This window comes from Cataglyphis hispanica, chromosome 10 (genome assembly GCF_021464435.1).
Source record: "Cataglyphis hispanica isolate Lineage 1 chromosome 10, ULB_Chis1_1.0, whole genome shotgun sequence".
In the NCBI taxonomy this organism is placed as follows: domain Eukaryota; kingdom Metazoa; phylum Arthropoda; class Insecta; order Hymenoptera; family Formicidae; genus Cataglyphis; species Cataglyphis hispanica.
Genome location: NC_065963.1, coordinates 6,222,602 through 6,236,261, shown reverse-complemented (window position 1 = coordinate 6,236,261; position 13,660 = coordinate 6,222,602). Strand labels below are relative to the sequence as shown.

General features: G+C 35.9%; 1 protein-coding gene across 17 annotated transcripts in view; it reads left to right on the top strand.

Annotated features, from left to right (window-relative positions):
- The window catches only part of LOC126852195 (polypyrimidine tract-binding protein 1), a 351,818-nt gene that overhangs the window by 10,422 nt on the left and 327,736 nt on the right, over nt 1-13,660 (top strand). The gene's annotated exons all lie outside the window — the stretch shown is intronic.

Sequence of the window (13,660 nt, the reverse complement as noted above, 5' to 3'; positions counted from 1 at the left end):
TTTCTCATGTTTTCTCACTAATCATTTTTCTCATGTTTCTTTTTTTTCTTATATTAGAATAAAAGTTTTGATGTATATCTCGACAGGAAGATAATAGATTAATTATTTGGACGATTATATTCTCCTAATATAAAAAACTAATTACTCATTGTCAGCTTCTTCTCAACTAAAAATTAATCACTGTCTTGTACTATGAACAAATATTACTGGTTTAAATGTAATATATATTTTCATTTATATATATTTATTATATATAAATAAAAAAGGAGAGAGTAAAACAAGAGTTAAAATATATTGAAATTTTTTATATTTCATTATATTGAAAATATAAAGATACGCAGAACAATGAAAAAAAGAGATACCATCTGCAATTAAATATTATCGATTTGCTAAAATAATAATCTCTCTTTTCGGAGTCAACAGTTTTTAAAATTTAAATAGTCATGTCATGAACAGACTAGCCGTTATAAAGCCATTGCAGAACGAAGTTAATATTTCTGTCCAATTAATTTTAATTCAAAGCGAATGCAACTCACTTTAATATTTGAATCGTGCAGCTAAATAATTTTAAAGACTGATAAAATATATGCGTAATTTATACTATTTTACATATCAAATAATATGTCAGTTTTTTGCTTTTAGCTCGATATCTTATATGGACATGCATTTTCATCTTTTTACTGTACGACAGTAAATGACCAACTTTCTTATCGAAATTACCGTTTTTATCGCATCAAATATTTTAAATAAATCTAAATCTCATTTTAGATAAAAAGAGTAGCATATTTTAAAGCTTATTGATATTGCTAAATTTGCTATTAAAAAGATTGTTTGAGCAGATCTAGCGTGTAAGTTATCTCGCCTGGCTATCTGTTGATGTAACAATCTCACGGTCGATTAACTGCGAATTAACCGATTTTGCCTTCATATTTTTTTGCCCCTGTTATAGAGAGATAACTTTTGTTATTTTTGATCGTTCTCCTTCGATCTCTCATCTTTGATAAGAGCTCTTCCTTCTAACGCCCCTAAAATAGAATTCAAATTTGGATTTATGATATAATTAGATGAAAATTGATTATAGATTAATTGAAAGAGATAAATTAATGTTAAAAGCCTTATTTTAGTATTATATTTGAAAAAAAAGGATAAATTTTTTATTGCTTTCTTTTTAAAAGTGGATCTCATTTTTGAAACTTTCTTCATGTCGAGAAAAATTTCTTTGTGTCAAATTTTTAATACTGCAAAATAAATTGAAAAGGTAATCAACAACATTCTCGTAAAAAAACTACCGAAATAAATTTTATGGAAAAAAAAAAAAATTAGTTGCTTGCCCAATTAATTTTAAATTCATTACAGCATTTAGGTGCCTTTTGACATTTATTCGAAGCAATTCAGCGGACAAATTTCAGTACTTTATTAACGGTTGCATCTGAATTTAAATGTACACACGTATGCGTTAAAATTATCAACACACCTCGCGTATATTAGTTTCAAACTTAAGGATAGAATCTTTCGACCCACATGCTTGCACCTTTACACGAATAATGAATTTATGAGATTTAATTGATAACTATAAAAACTTTTAATTAAAAGCACGTTATAAATCAAATTTCCTCTCTGGTCGTACAAAAATGGAAAGCCATTAATAAATGGTTTAATAAATGTCGGTATCATGATGGCAATGTAAAATATTTAAATCTCTTTGGTATCGAGTGTATTTCGATATGTTGCGCGTGCACAGGAGAGACGGGGACGGGGAAAGGGGTAGGTGGCTGTAAATCACGTGACGCCGCCTGCTCTTTGCTTTGTAAAACTGTACCGGTATTCGTTTTGGAGTACATGCATCATTTGCTGTAAATCGAATCCTCTCATTTTAAAAATGGAGTTCTTTCCTCTGTAACGGTGAGAAAAAAAAATGGGTCGAGCATTAGATATTATGACAGTCTGCCATTTATTTCGCTGCGTCTCTCTTTAATCAATACGAATTTAATACGCACAACAATTTTGCGATTACAGCTGCATTTGCATGGGAGCGTTGTTTTGCCAAATTAACTGAAAACATCGAGAAAGCGCGAACGAGGACGAACGAGCAGTTTAACTTTGGTTAAACTCGCACCCGGTCGAATGAATTGCACATGAAGTGTGTAGCAACGTAATTATACGTCGCGCCGTATTAAAAACAAGGAGCGATGATCAGTATGCAAACGAGAGAGGTTGCCCTCGTTACGTGTACCGGGCAAAACTGTATAGCATCTCTCGGCTTCGTCGATGCGCCTTGAAGACAGACCGGCCTGTCTCGGACTGCACGTGCGACGCAAGCCGACCATACGAGAACACAGTCGTTGGACCGAGATGGGATAAACGAATTAAAATGCTAATTCTTTTCTACGACGCGCACGTACGAAGCACATTCTTGCTTCATACGCAAATTCACTTCAAGGAAATTTGCTTAGTTTCCGATCAAAGATACATATATTATTATAGATCAAAAGTTACATTATAGTATATTTTATAGAAGATTACAACGCAAAATGTGGATACCGCTTCGGCAATAAATTACATTCAGAATTACATCCGTAAAATCCGTAAGAAACGACATAAATCACCGTAAATCTGATTAAAAATATTATTTTTATTCCGAGAGATATACGCAGTTAGTTAGCTGATAAATTTAATTTCACAGTCGCGGGACACAAGTTTGTTAATTTTTAAATATAAAAGTTAAATACATAAATCTGCGAGAGAGAAAGAGATAAAAGACAAAATAAAATTTTTTTTTTTTTTTAAATGCCGTATCTCTTCTTATGGCTTGATCTATATAAATGAAATTTTTGTTAGAGACTAAAGCTATGAATATTACAAAATTATTATTATTTTTTTCATCGAAAACTTAATTTATATTAAGAGCGAGAATTCTTATGAAGATGATGAGAGTTTTTCACGCATTTCGAAAATCCTCAATTTCGGATATCTGCGATATACGTGCGAGAAATATATAACCAGACATTTGAAAATAACTTGATATTTGCGCTTTCTCGTGACGAATCCAATATATATTCCTGACTGTGTTTTTGTCGCGTTTGATCGAGTTGAAAAATTCATAAAACCAACCGCCGCGTTGGCACCCGACTTTCGTCAGAGTCGCACTGTGTGTTCTGTGCAATCCGCCAATTGTGTACGGAACAATACGCGACCCGGGCGATTATATGCCGCTTTGTATCCTATAGACTCTTACATATTTCATGTCGAACTCGTCGCGCCATTAAAAGTTTCTACGACTGTCGAGCCGCGTGTCGTATATTCTTCCCCCAGATTCGTTCCGCATCGCCGCGGACTTAATCGCCGTTACTCACGATTTATCTCGGAAATCTTTCTCTCTCTCTCGTGCAGTCTTGTACCTTTTACCTTTACGGAAAATCACCGCGACCCGATAAACTTCGATAATTGCACCGCGGATTATTGTACATCCGATGTTTCAATCTTCTTTCCTCTTTCCTAGGACCGTAATGTCTACCCGTAATTACCGACTTCTATTGTCGAAGTTCCCTGTTTTGTCGCGCCCGCGAAACACTGAGTTTGTCAAATACATCAAGATTCAAAAGATATACGTTTCTGTTTAAGTCGACGCCGTGAGCGCGCTTTCGTTAATAAATCAGAGGTGTTGTAACAAGAAAGTCTCTCTCGCCGCACTCTGTAAATACACAGAACGCATAACAGGAGCCAGTTTAAGAAACTTGTGCGAACATGCCATAATTACATTCAAGTTTTAGAATGTATATTAAATTGTGTGTGTGTGTGTGTGCGTGTGTAGATATGTCGAAAGCGCTGAGATCACTCATTTTTATAACATAATTTTTTACGTTTTTTTTTTTTTTTTATGTTTGTAATTTTTTTACGCGAGAAATATCAGGAAAGATTTTTCTTTTAACCCAGAAATGATCACCGTGACTATAAACAAGAATTACAAAAAAAAAATAGAACGCATCACTGTTTTGGGTTTTGAAAGCCCCTTAAGCCCCTTCGAGATACCCGCGTGCAAATACTCGTTCGATCGCGAATCGTAAATTCGAGCCAGCTCGATGGTCGGATTAACGACGGGATAACGAATAATAATTGTCCTCACCATTGGAAGTTGTTGCGCTATTCGTTGAAAATCGAAGCCTAAGCTTCAATTAATAACGTTTCGTTGAACTTGGAAAATATTATATCGTCCGATATCGTTCGATCTAAAAGCATAAATTCCCACGCAGTTTCTTTCCGCGATTTTATCTCGACCATGCTGAAAACAAGCTTTTATTATATTCGCCGACGTGAATATTATTTCGCTCGATAAATTGAATAGGAGAAAAATATTGCGAGACAATTATATCATCTATTCAATAATTGACGCAGTTTCCGCACGTACATATTCCCGGATCGGTATTTTCTGATTTTGTGTAACTTTTTCAACTGGTATTTTGCGCTCTTTGTGCGTAGAACAAAGAAAGAAGTTTCAAATATAATTATCGTTAAATGCACACATTTTGCTTGAAATTTTTCTACCGTGCGCCCGGGTTGTATAAAGGCCTCGTTTCCTTGTTTTCGTGGACATGTTTCCAGAATTTCAACGTCGAATGAAACGATAACATTGTTTTATATAATAATTTGTTGGAATTAAGAGGTAACGAAATAAAGGAGGTAGCTGCAGGCATTGCAACGCGATGACGACGGTAAATGAAATTGTGGAAGAGAACTCTCTCTTATTTCTTTTTCGTCTTCGATATTTCTTGCAGATAAGATAGTCTTAAAAGAGAGAGAGAGAGAGAGAGAGAGAGAGAGAGAGAGAGAGAGAGAGAGAGAGAGAGAGCATGATTGATATTACAAATAAACGGACCGTAAAAGAACTGAGAAATAAATTCTGTGATTCATAATATATTGTTTGTAAAATTAAGTATATATTAATGTTGAGACTTAAATGTTTATTAAGACTTATATCAATTTTGTCGAGATTGAATATTAAGAAATTGGCCAATAAATGAAACAAAATTTGGCTTATTTTCTCAAAAATCCAAGCGATAATATTCAGTAAAAGTATCGATGTTTGCGTGATAAAGTACTATATTTTCATTTTTCATAATCATAAAAATCGCTGTCAGCGAAGAAACTAATTTTACTTATATCTTCTTCAGGTTGATTGCTGATTCAATAATTGATATAACACTGATATAAAGTGATTGATAAAATAATCAATGATTGATTATGGACGCTGATACTTTGTGGAGTGCTTTATCATAAAGATATCAATAAATCTTAACAAAATAATAATAATATATCTTACTTAACAAAATTATTGTTCCTTATTTTGCTTAAATCGGTAGTGTATAAATCAGAACGTAAAATTAAATTGCGACTTGCAGCCAAGGATCAGTCAAACTTCTCTACAACACAGCAGCTAAGAAAATGAAATTTTTTGTTGGAAATGCTTTGTTGGCTTTCTTTTCTCGATTTTTTTCTAAGAGTTTACTATTTATTTTATGTAGCTTATAAAAAATATTTTAATATTCAATTTTCTTTTTTACTTAAAATAAAAATTTGCCGTTTGGAAAAAAGTCTCTTTCGCAACGTTGAGTTCTTCTTTCATAGCATATTATCGCATAAAATACCTGAAAAGGCAGCTCGACCTGCTTAATTCGCGTGAAGCCAGAAGCCGGTGTGCACGTTGGCTATTTCGTTTCTTTAGTTAATTTTAATTCCTTTTGCGAGAACAATATATTATCCGCTCTTGACCTCCTCATCGTTCTAATTAGTCGTCGTACAATAAGGTCGGATGCGAAGGGTATTAGGGAACGGGGAAGATTGGGTGGGTGTGTCACGAGCGGCTTTGATATTTAATCACGTTTAACGCAAGCATACGGGGTCGCTTTTAATTCTGTTTGTTTCGCGGAAAAGCGAATTTCTCGGACGGCTTTCCTCAAGGGATCGCGCAAAGGATTCACGAGATTATCACATTGCTATGGATCCTTCGAGTTATAATCTCTCTTTCATTTTCTCTCTCTCTCTCTCTCTCTCTCTCTTTCTTTATTTGTTCTTCCGATTCTTTAATCGAACCTGATCTCTTTCACATTTAACATTTTTCTATTTAGAGTATCGAGGAAAATATACAACTAAATATACATGCATTATGTATAATTTTGTTTACTTATTCTTTGATGGAAAATTGTTTTTAAATCAGCTTTTTGTATATTTTAATTTCTAACGTTAAATATCACGGTAATATATTAAGCTTCAAAAATTAAATTTCTATCAAGCACGATTCAGTTGAAATTAATTACATAATTATACACTTGCTACTAATGAAACAACAATATTCTCTATTCATATCTTTGAGGTTTAATTGATCAAAGCTTAGATTAAATATGTATTTTTCTATATTCTATTTTATTTATTTAACTTGAGATGAACTGTTACCGTTATTATAGCGTGGCATTAACGTATTCAGTAGGCAATCTAAAGTTTTAATCAAGCGCGGTTTTAAAAAGCACGCCGGTCGCATATGTGTGAGCGTCGAAATTAACAGCACTTCCTCACCCTCCTCTTTTACCGCGTCCTTCGACTCACGTGCTTTACCTGCGATAACTAGATAATCAAGTTCGACGAAAAAATTAAATGCGTTTCACGTGCAAAATATGACTCTAGAAACTACATGGATGTCTGGAAGTTATAAAATATTAGAGCTGCATACACTTTTCTCCTACAAACTCCCATAACTATCAAGCTCCACACAAACACATTATTACCCACAAGGGTGATGCATTATTTCATATACTAATTACGTAATATTCTCTTTGAATCTCTCTCAAAACAAAAAATCGATGCGACACGCAAATTGCATTTAATTAATTATTCAAAACATTAGTTTTATATTTTAAGATTGCGTCATATTTTACATTATATTTTTTATTTTATTACATTTTCTATTTGTTCATTTACTTAAGCAACAGACACGATACTTTTCTTAGTCTCAGAATTATAACGAGGGTGAAGCTCGATACAACGCTCGTAGGGTTAGTTAAAGGGTTAATGAGAAGTCCACGGTGCGTTCAGAGATTTTGAGGAAAGTTTCGGGCGCTATAATAATAATTATATTTACCTAACAATCCGATCTCCACACGATGGTGCTCATGTACTTTACGAGCCAGCTATCGCACGTGTTTACGTGTCCTCGTTCTTGACAATCCGCGTCCTAATGGGACCGTAAACATTTGCGTATGAAGATCAAATAGAATACCTTGCTGATGTCATCGATTTGTGTTGCCAATCGCGCTCGCTAAACACCGAATTTGTAGCACTGTGTTTCCAATAAATTCAGGAAATATAATTCTCCAAGTTATATAAATTATATGCATATTTTCAAAATTTTATATATATATATATTTTATTTTATTTATATTTCTTTCTTAAATTTACTGATACATATTCTGATACTAAAATGAAGAGATTTACGTAAAGATAATTAGTTTAGCTTCTGAGATAGACACATACATATAATAATATTATAATATTTATAAAATATATTAATATTGATGTTTTAAATATATATTTTTCTTAATTATACGAAATTTGTAAAATTCGTAAAAAAAATTTAATTACGCACGTTTAAAGTAACGATGATACGTACGCTGATTGCGGCAAATAGACGCAATTTATTTAACATCTTGCGCAACTCGCGTCGCGGCGCATTTATACGACGGACACCGCTAATCGCACAGGGATACAAAGTAGAGGAGATGGGATGTCCACCGTCGTCGCCGAGTTCATCCGGGAAGCCTTCAAGATCCTGGCGATTACTCCGCCCTGGATTTTTTGAAATTAGCTCCGCCACCTCGGTGCGCCCGAAGTAATCCCCCCATTTACTCCCTCGTTCGGCCACCCCTCCCGCTCCTTCCCTTTCCACCCTTTCGTCCCTCCGGCCAGCTGTAATACTTTTTAATAATGAAAATCCCGTCTGGATGCGCCGCGCCCTGTAAAGACGAGATGGAGGAGAACGAAAGGGAAGAGAGAGAGAGAGAGAGGGGCACCCGCGCTCGCGTTCGAGCGCGGGAACTTTTTAATGAGCGAAAATGTAGCCGATATACGGCCAACGGCTCTCGGGAAATGGGATGAGCAGCTCGTAAAAAACACCATCGAGTTCTCTTGCCCTCTCCCACGCTCGACCCTCTTACCCATCCTCGCCCGGGTCAAAAAAATGGAAGGGCAAAAAAAAAAAAGAGAAAAAGTTAATATCGAACTTCGGTCTATCGCTTTCTCCGACGAGGTGAAATTCTGGCGGGCGGTGGCGGCGGCGCGGTATTAAACTTTTAACCCGATGGATGGTTGGCTTTGGCGATTTTTATCAGTTCCCATCTGGTAAATAAAGCGCGTTCTCTTGCGCGAGCGCCTTCCACGCCTATTTTTACGGGTTAGATTAGAAATTTTTCGACGTTTCATCATTTCTAATGCTTGCATAAAAATATTGCGACGCAAATCATTTATCGTTATTCTATATCGCCATTTTTATCGTACCATTTGTACGTAATAATAATGGCTGTTTGTTATTTTATGGCGTAGAAGATTGCTCATTTCAGATCATCAGTAGGATTGAATTATTTAGCACGTTCAGAAAAATGTATAAGTATATATTGGTTGCTAGTGTTTTGGAAATTATTTATGACTCAATCCACCGATACGAAAGCCATCATAATATGCGGTGGTAATTGAGATTGCGTCTATTTTCATAAAAATAATATTGACGCTAAAAAACCACCAAGCTTTTCATTAGTGATTGTACACTTGGGAACGACGCTTGCAGGGAAAAGAGCGCGTAAAATGAATATGCGAAGATTATGTTTGGTAATGTAATGTAAAGTTTGTTAAGCGAAACGCGATGTGTGTTGCGTGATTCGTATTTTTACTCTTTGCATTTGCATAGCAATTGTATTAACGCGCGGACCTACAGGTTCATTTAATAAAGCGGACAAACGTGAGACTTTTTTTTCGCGCGGCGATGTTAAATTAAATATAGGAAGCTGAGCGAGATGTACTGTGTGTTCCAACCGTTTTTCTTTTACTCCCTCTGTGCAATTAAATTTCATTAATCATTACGAGCTTTCATTTTATTTTATATATTATCATGTTCTAATCAAAATGTAAATGCAATGTTTTTAATCAATGTTGGAAAGTAGATTAACACATTGCGGAAAACAACTTCAATATTTCTGGCGTTTATAAATTATATGAAATTAAGTTACGTGGATATATTAAAAATAATATGATTTACATTTTATTTATAAGTATCATATATTTAAAAATAATAGCATATTTAAAATTTATTCTGAATTATTTATCTCCCTCTCCTACGTCATTTTATATTCTCATTTCATCCCGATATTTCGACGCAACAGTCTAGTTATGGCAGGTTCGGCTGTCAATCCAAATCATTTCTTGCGCAACATTTAATATTTTAGCGCGAAAACCCGCTCTTCCGGGCACTTATCTGAAACTATGCCAATTAAGTCGGGAAACTAGGATCAATTATCGCGAGCCGCGGAGCTTCCGAAGTGTTTTTCCATTAATCCTACGACAAATACATCGGTCGCGTTGTATCTGCGCGCGCCTCACTTCGCGCATCGTCGACGGAAAAGTTTCTCGCTCGACTCATTAGCGTCGTAAATGTTCAGGCCCGGTTGAGCAGCAACACTCCACTTCGTAACTCCAAAGTTGACAAATCGAATTCTGTGTTTTCGATCAAAGTTAACCGTCTCCCATCTCGTTGTGTTTCCGTTGCGATTTATAAAATTCATTCTTGATTTCATACTGCGATTTGTTATATTTGTGTTAAAAGTTTTGCAACGACATAAATATTAAAGTATAGTCACTAAGGCAAAATCTATCCTATATAGTTTAATTACAATTATCTTATATGGGTAAGGCTGTGTGTGTTATATATGTGTATTATATGAGTGACAGTCTTAGAAATTCTTATGATTGTTAATTATCGTGAATTTAAAGACGATTAAAATTATGCTTTTGAATATCTCACGTCCGTTACAAGTACGCGTATAAAAAGTTTCGAAACAGAGAAAAAAAGAGATTTATTTCTACATTAATAATATTTTGTCGTTAAATTCATTATAACGTTTTTATATCTCATTATATTATGCCCTGCAGCAATATACGCTTTTTACGTTATAGAAATAATAGTGACAATAATATTAAAAGCGTAATACCTATATATTAAATAGTGGAAATGTATATATTTTACGACATATCGCAGCATTAATAATTCTGAATTTTATTTCTATGACGGGCGAGATTGATCTCCCATCTTGCTCGTTTTGGCTGCGTGAAATGGAAATCATTTCACCGGTACGCTTATTGCCGAATGGCGGGTAAAAAAAAAAAGCGTTCGTTCCAATCAGCGTGCCCCGGTACAGTTAACCGAAATATCAATCGTTATACGTCGCGGCCGATGCGTCGGTTCCATTAAATGAAAACGAAGTGCAAAACGTGGTTTCGATCTTGGCTCGAATATATCACGCTAACTTTAAAATATAAAATATTTAAAATATACGAAATCGCGCCATACCATGGATATCTTCCAAAGAAGAATTTTTTATTACTCACGCTTGTCACATTTTTCAAGCTAATGGTTTTATTATCTATTACGAAATTAAAGTGGACGGAACATATAAATGAAAATATATCTGAAAAGAAAATATTTAAATTCGTATAGAATTAAATCTTTATTTAATGAAAATATCTATGTGCATATGTTGGAATTTAAATTTAAGAGGCATGGAGAAAATGTATTCTTCACGTTCAAGAAAACGTTTGTCATTTTTAGAGAATTTTTCTAGCTTTAATAAAAGGCTCTGTAAATCAAGCCGTTGAAATTAACATTTAATTTGTTTTATATTGAAGCCATTTCCCGATCCAGTAATTTAATTCATCAGTTTTTAATTAGAGAATAATTGTCTCTGTGTGATTACACGATTAGGTTCTCAAACAGATGTCTAAAGCGACTCTTGCGCTAATAAATACGCCATTGATTACGGGAGAATAATGCTCGATGATGCAGACGGCGGAGTGTACGCTTTGCGACACGTGGAAGCCGAGAGATGCAGGAAGGGGAGAAAGGAGTTGAGGGGAATCACGCGAAATGTCATCATAAGTGCAGTTTGTGTACATGCATGTGTATGCATTAGCCGCTTGGCGAAGCATGTAAGCAACCCTGTCAGTTTGGAGGCGCGTAATAACCAAGTAATTGAACTGTCCGAGATATTGGCAACAATAGTTTGGTCCCCGGGACTTCCCTTCATGCAGGCCTGTCCCTCAGTTTCCCCTCTTCCCCACTCCATTCGCCGCTTTGTCTCTGTTCCCATCCTCATCTATCTATCGGCAGTCGCTCACGATAAGTGAGTCTGTCCATCTTGTAACTTTGACGTTCGCAGCTTGAATGGAAATTTAGTGCATCACGCATCTCTTCTCGCTAATACACGGTTTGCAAAATCGATAAAATTTGGTTGTTAATTTATAACGCCAAAATTTACCGAAAAATTGATAAAATCCATGTCTTAATATATAATTTGTCGGCCATCTATGTCTTAGATTCGATTACATGTCTCGGAAGTAGAGATGTAAAAATTACATTTGTATTAAATTTGTATTCACTTAGTCGTAACGATGTATTCTGTATCGTTAATTTCTGCAAGCTAACTGTCGACAAGGAAGAAAAGGGCATTCAATCTACTCACGATCTTAGCTTATCGGCTTCTTTCCAGAGCAAACGTAATCCTAGAGACTTGGTAGCTTTCTCGCCGGCCGAGCATTTACCGGAAGATAACTATCAGGCTCGGGCAATTAGAGAGCCTCGCGTCGCTCTACCATTTGATCAGTCCCTAATTACATTTACCTGTAGCTGCATCATCCTGCGTCGCTTATCCACCCTTCTCTTGGTGCGCAAGCGTGCAAACATCTACATACGAGCGTCCTACTCGACGGAATTATACATATGTGTATGTATATATATATATATATATATATATATATATATATATATGCAGCATTCTCGAGTGCTAATGTGGTATTCGTGGATACGCGCGTGCACAAGCGTGCCTCGGCAAAACATATTCTACACATCATCTTACCGAAGGAGCGATAAAGATCGTGCCGGACGATCAGCTGTGCGTAATGAAAATTTCAAAGCGTCACGAAGATCGCGTTTCGCACGCGAGATAATAATGACAGACTATTTCCATCATTGTCATTATCACTCGCGACGTTAAACATGACGAGTAATAAATTAAAGACTTTTTTATTCAAACGGCCGTATTACAGCTCTCTGTATTTAACCATATAAAGTTGCATTGCGTCATTGGAGATCAACGTGCCGCGTCCGTCAATATTGTTTAACGCCATTAGTTTAACGTAATATAATCAATGCAATATAACGGATGTCCGATTCCGTTTCCATTATGCACGCGCGTAGGACATTGATAACACGGTAAGGGGAACTGACGCAATCAACATCGTACACTCCGATTCGGCTCTTCACGCGAGATGTTTGCTTACGGGTTCCTAGTATGCGTGTAATCGGGCTAAATAGCGCGAATCGCCCTCTCCCCTCGTACAGACATATATGCCATTAAGCTTATTTGTAATTATGGAAAATTAATGGACACTTCATCGATATACCATCGACAAATTTGGATCTACGTCGTATTACCGCGACAACGGGAAGCTCGCCGCTTATCCCACCGCGTTTGTTTATTCCGATCATCGTATCAGCATATCGCCGATCATCATTTCCCGTATACAATAACATTAATTTACGAGGCTTTGCGTAACGAGCGTTTACAATCGAATTTACTGTGCCTCCCTAACGATTTTAATGATCGAAAAATTAATGGATGTTATGGATATAACTATACGTAACCGTCTCTCCCTGGAAAAACACGCAAAGTGTTCTTTTTTTTTTACTTGTTACGATACAGGATAAGCTGCATTCTGTGGCTTACTCGTCCTAAGTCGAAATTTCACTCAAGTTTCTCGTCGCCGCATTAGTCTGCTCGGTTTCCTCAGAGGAAACCCTCATCTGTTATCGTAGACCAACAGGCAGCAATTCGCAAAGGGTTGATAATACGCCGACGGCAGCGTGCTGACTAATTAGAATTTGTCGCCGACGATGCGTGCGCAAGCGGGTAAATTAAACACGGAGAATTTCCTTCTCGAAAAATCGCCGCCTGTACTATCCCGAACCGGAAGTCGTTTGCACTTTATCCAGTGCAGTTTACGCAAATAGTATACTAGAGGGGGAAACTTCGCCGTACGCCTTGGATTACGCCTTAAATTATCTCGAAGATCCGCGTGTCGTAAAAATAAATTATAATTAGTATTAATTTGAAGCTACAGAATATATGTGGCTTTAAAATTCTCCGCGGTTTAGATTGCGTGTAAAACTATTGTATTTTTTCTTATCATATGTATGTACGATTATATTTGTAAATCGCAGTGGGAGAAATTTGAGAAATTGCATCGCTAAGAAGTAATTCTTTCGAACTCGTAAATCCATGTCTGTCTTCAGTCGACACGAAACATTACTTCTTCGTTGTTTTCAGTTCTTTCAATTTGGATTTTCTTTCAG